We start from the raw sequence: 6,000 nt of genomic DNA on the forward strand, positions 1-6,000 counted from the left end.
AAAAGACAGGTATAAATACAACCCCCCAGCTGATTGACAGAAGGACAGAGAAAAGAGATAGGCTCAATGTAAAAGAAGAACCGCCCAGAAGCTAGACAGGTTGTTATAGCGACCTTAAGGGAACAGGTGTTTTCCTAACAGTACTCCCCCTTCCCCTTCTACGAGGGGCCTCTGGACCCTTAAGCCTTGGCCTAGGTTTCAAAGGAAACTTCAAGTGAAAATTTTAACCAAACGACTGGCGTGTACTGAATGGGCAGGAACCCAAGTACGTTTTTCTGGCTCATACCCCTTCCAGTGTACCAAGTATTGTAGAGTACCCCCTGACCCTTCTAGAATCCACAATTCTCTGACCCTCAAACTCCATATCTCCTTCTACCTGAACTGAAGGGGGAGGTTTCTTGAGTGAACCAGATGATGGAGAAATTTGTGAAATACATTATGTTATGAATCCTAAAGGATGCAGGAAGAGAAAGACGAAACGACACAGACTTAATTATTTCAACAATTTCATATGGACCAATAAACCTAGGGGCAAACTTACGAGAAGGCACTTTCAGTCACAGAGTTTTCGTAGAAAGCCGAACTTTTTGACCCACACGAAATACAGGACCCACAGTACGTTTTTTATTAGCATTTTTCTTTTGAATAACTTGGGAGTTCTTCAGGTTCAATTGAACCTGAGCCCAAACTGTGCACATTTTATTTGATTCAACTTCCATCTCAGGGCTATCACTAGAAGAGTTGGAAAATTAACCAAAACGAGGATGAAAACCATAATTACAGAAAAACTGTGAGGATCAAGAGCAACATGGTGGTGATTATTTATAGCAAACACTGCTAAAGGAAAATATGAGACCATTCAACCTGGTTGTCAGCAATATAACACCTAAGATATTGTTCCAAGGTTTGAATAAAACGCTCGGTTTGACCATTATTCTCAGGGTGGAATGCAGAAGAGAAGGATAATTGTTCACCAAGTTTTTTACAGAAAGCTCTCCAGAAGCTAGCCACAAATTGTACACCTCTACGACAGACAATATTTTCCGGAAAACCATGCAGATGAACCACTTGATCAATAAATAGTTTAGACAAGGTTTTGGAATCAGGGAGCTGAGGCAATGGAATGAAATCACACATCTTACTAAAACGGTACAGCACAACCCAAATGACAGTTTTCCCTTCGGAGGGAGGTAAATCAGTGAGGAAATCCATGGACATATGAGACCAAGGTTTCTGTGGAACAGGCAATGGCAGTAATTCACCCATAGGACGAGTTCGAGGAGTCTTAGCACAAGCAGAGACATAGAAACTCACATCACGAGACAAGGATGGCCACCAATAGTCCCATGAGACCAATGTTTTAGTACCAGTTATCCCTGGATGACCACACAAAACAGAATCATGTAACTCATTGAGCAAACTAAATCTGAATATTGAGGAGGTACAAACAAGTACTCAGCAGGAATAGTTTGCAGAGCAAGTTCTTGACATTCTTTAATTTCAGTTGTAAGATCAGATGATATTGCAGAAACCACTAACCCCTTAGATAAAATAAGTTCAGGATGAAAGTCGGGGAGCTGTGAGGAACAAAAGCTTTGCGATAATGCGTCGGCCTTGACATTTTTAGACCCGGTCTGTAGGTTACAATGAAGTCAAATTTGGTAAAAATAAAAATAAAAAAAAAGCAAGGCCCACCTAGCCTGTCTTGGATTGAGTCTTTTGGCAGATTCTAAAAAAAGTCAGGTTTTTATGGTCAGTCAGTATATTAATTTGATGTCTGGCATCCTCTGGAAAGTGGCGCCACTCTTCAAATGCCCACTTAATAGCAAGAAGCTTGCGATTACTTATATAATAGTTTTTTTCAGTGGAAGAAATTTTACGAGAAAAAAAAGCACAGGGGTGTAAGTTGGTTAATACAGAAGATCCTTGAGACAACACAGTCCCCACACCTATTTCTGAGGCATCAACCTCAAAAATTAAAAGAACTAGAAAGGTCAGGCTGAACAAGAACAGGCACTTTCATAAAACACTGTTTTAAGGTTTCTACTGCAGAGACTGCACTAGGTTTCCAATTAACAAGATCAGAACCCACTTTAGTAGGATCCGTCAAAAGTTTGGCAATGGAGAAAAATTCTAAATACATTTTCGGTAAAAATTAGCAAAACCCAAGAACCTCTGCAGAGCCTTTAATGAAGTGGGTTGAACCCAATCAAGGATTGGTTGAACCTTAGCCGAGTCCATACGAAAATCATGAGGAGACAGCACATATCCTAAGAATCGAATTTCCTAAACTCCAAAAAGACATTTTCAAATTTCGCCTCAGTATTTGAAGGACTGACCGTAAATGTTGAACATGAGAGGACCAATTCTAAGAAAATACAAGAATATCATCCAGATATACCACCACAAAGCATGCAACAAAATTCCTGAAAATATCTTTCACCAAGTTTTGAAAAACTGCTGGAGCATTACTTAAACCAAGGGGCATGACTAAGTACTCATAATGACCGCCTGGAGTAATAAAGGCTGTCTTCCACTCATCCCCTTTTCGGATACGTACTAAATTGTAGGCCTCCGCGTAAATCTAGTTTAGAGAACCACCTGACTCCTGAGATCTGATTAAACAGGTCTGGGATGAGTGTAAGAGGATATTGATTCATAACAGTAAGGGTATGTTCACACGCAGTGACCAAAAACGTCTGAAAATACGGAGCTGTTTTCAGGCGAAAACAGCTCCTGATTTTCAGAAGTTTTTGTAGCGACTCGCGTTTTTCACGGCGTATTTTACGGCCATTATTGGAGCTGTTTTTCAATGGAGTCAATGAAAAACAGCTCCAAAAATGTCCCAAGAAGTGACATGCAATTCTTTTTCGCAGGCGTCTTTTTACGCGCCGTATTTTGACAGCGACGCGTAAAATTGCACCTCGTGGGAACAGAACACCGTGAAATCTATTGCAAGCAATGGGCAGATGTTTGTAGGCGTATTAGGGGCGTTTATCAGGCATAATTTGAGGCGTAAAATGCCCGAATTACGTCTAAGAACACTGTGTGTGAACATATCATAATTTTATTCAATTCACGATAGTCGATGCAGGGTCTTAAACCTCCATCTTTTTTTTCAACAAAGAAAAAGTAGATGGGCAAATATGACACTTACGGAGACTGTCTTTTATATAATCTTTTATGGCCTGTCATTCCGGAGCAGAAAGATTATAATTCCGCCCCTTGGGCAGCTTAGCATTAGGGAGAAGTATGATAGGACAGTCGTACGGTCTATGAGGAGGGAGAGATTCAGAACCAACTTGAGAAAAGACATCCTCATAATCTTGAATATACTCAGGCAATGATGGTGTGATGCAAGCGATATTAGTAGTAGACAAAGACATGCAAAAACGTAACATTTAGAACTCCACTTAACTAAATCTGCTTTCACCCAATCAATAACTGGATTGTGTGTCTGCAACTATGGAATACCCAATATTACTTCAGAAGGCAAATTTTCTAAAATAAAGAAAGAAATCTGTTCAGCATGCAAAGTACCCACTTTCAATATAATAGGCGGAGTAGAGAACTTAACTGACCCCTGAGCGAGAGGAGTACTATCAATAGCAGAAACCTTGACTGGGGTACTCAACTGGACAAGACAGATAGCCAATTTTTTAGCAACCTGAAGATATAAGAAATTTGGTGCAAAACCATAATCCACAAATGCTTGTCCAGAAACACAAACATTATCAAAACACAAATCAACAGGCAACAACAATTTTGTTTTTTAGAAAATGTGGGAAAATCCTGACTGCCCAGATAGCATTCCCAGGGGGCATCAAGGCGCTGCAGATTTACGGAGCTGGGCGTTTTGGGCGTTTGGAACAGTTTGGAACAGTTCTTAAGTGTGTGACCAGTGTCCCCAGCCCCTTTGCGTTTTTTTGAAAAAGTCTCCGTTCCTGAGAAGACATAGTGGAGCCCAACGGCATGGGTTTTTGTGCAACGTAAGAGGGGCTCTCAGTGCAGGGAAGGGGAGCAGCCATAACAAATGTTTCATTTTTTTCGCTCACGCAGTCATCGGTCCAGACATTCCACCAAGGTCATAATATCCTCTAGAGTAAGGGGTGGAGGAAAACTAATCAAGAGATCCTTTAAGTTTTCTGAAAGGCCTCGGCAGCATTGGCAATAGAGCGCAGCATCATTCTACTGAGAAGTAGACCATCGTCTGAACTCTGAAAAATAATCCCTGCTGGAGAGATAACATCTTGGCCTCCGCTACTGCAGTGACATGTGGTTCTCCATAAATTAAACCCAGAGCTGCAAAAAAGGATTCCACAGAAAATAGTGCAGGAGCATCAGGTCCCAATGAAAAGGCCCAAGTTTGAGGATCACCCTCTAAGAGCGAAATAACGATACCCACTCGCTGCTGCTCAGCTCCAGAGGAGATAGGTCTCAGACGAAAATATAATTTACAACTGCCCCGAAAATTAACAAAAGACTTACGATCTCCAGAGAAGCGATCAGGTAAGTTCACTTCCGGCTCCATAAAAGATGGAGCGAGTGCTCGGGCCTGCGCAGTTTCCTGCTGTTGAACCTTTACAGCCAGACCTTGCACCAGCTGAGTCAAACCTTGCATCTATTCCACTTGAGATTGCATGGGTTCCATCATGGAAAAAATTATATATAGGGCTTGTGAATATGTTATGGAAATGCAAGTGGAACGATACCGCAAGGCTACTGGAGTCTGCCGGGAGAGAGCGTGTACGTAAACCCGCAACCTCAAATTCGTAACCACTCTGATCGACAGTGTCTAAGGCTACTCTAAGGTGTTCACCAGAACCAACCGCAAAATGGGATGGACTTTGCTTCTTAGAACCCAGGTTGTCTTAACAGAGTGTAGTTTTGGATAAGAGGTGCAATGCAGGCAAATCTGAGCTGGAATCCAGACAGTCAATAGGTTAACTGAACGTCCAGAAACAGAGTAGAGGTAATCAGACAAGCCACGGTCAAAACCAAGCAAGAGCGGATTATCAGAATCGGTAAGCAGAGGGTTAACGAGAGACAAGCCAAGGATAGTATACACAAGGTCCAGAAAACAAAAGTGCAGGAGCAGTCAGGAGCTTGATCAGAAACCAGGAGATAGGAAAATTCACAAGCAAAGACAGGAGGGAAAAGACAGGTATAAATACAAGCCCACAGCTGATTGGCAGAAGGACAGAGAAGTGAGATAGGCTCAAGGTAAAAGATGAACTGCCCAGAATCTAGACAGGTAGTCATAGCGACCTTAAGGGAACAGGTGTTTTCCTAACAGTATGGAGCCATAGATTTCTATTAGTGCTGTATTACTGATCTATACATCATGGAAGGCTGTGTGTTGTATTATGGTGTGAAGTAAAGAAGTATTAAAATGATGATGGTCTTTTTTGTTTGATCAGGGGTTCTGGTCTTAGAATGTTTTTGCATGATTCCTATCTTTATTCACCTATATCAAAGCACGTGACTGCAGCAATTGTAAGATGTATTCAACCCGATGTGCTCAGGAGCTTCGCCACTATATACTATAACAAAGTCTTTTGCACATGGTGTTGTGTATCATGTAGATGTAGAATGCGAGCGGGAGTCCAGAAAATGGAGGGGACAGGCGTAGGCCCACAAAATGGAGGCCGGCTGGGCTCTAAGTGCGGCTCACATTGACTAACAGGCCTTCCCACTCTCAGGCCTTGCTGACAGCTAGTCATAAGGGGGTTTGCATGGGTTAATAAGTCACTCCCTTAATCCCCGGGACGCTCCCTGTGTCTGCTCCTGTCCTGATGGTGTATTAGGATGTCCTTGGTGTTAGGTGTACAAAGGAAGACAGGAGGCTGTGGTGGCAGTTAAACAGACTCAGCTTAAAGCAGACTTTACTTAGTTGCAAAATGTCAGTTACAAAGTTACAAGTCCACACAAAATGGAGATACAAGGTCTTGTGATAATGTCAATCCACAACACAGCGAAGTGCAAGTATGGCATTTTCCA

The sequence above is a fragment of the Rhinoderma darwinii genome, chromosome 1 (genome assembly GCF_050947455.1).
Source record: "Rhinoderma darwinii isolate aRhiDar2 chromosome 1, aRhiDar2.hap1, whole genome shotgun sequence".
Taxonomy (NCBI): Eukaryota; Metazoa; Chordata; class Amphibia; order Anura; family Rhinodermatidae; genus Rhinoderma; species Rhinoderma darwinii.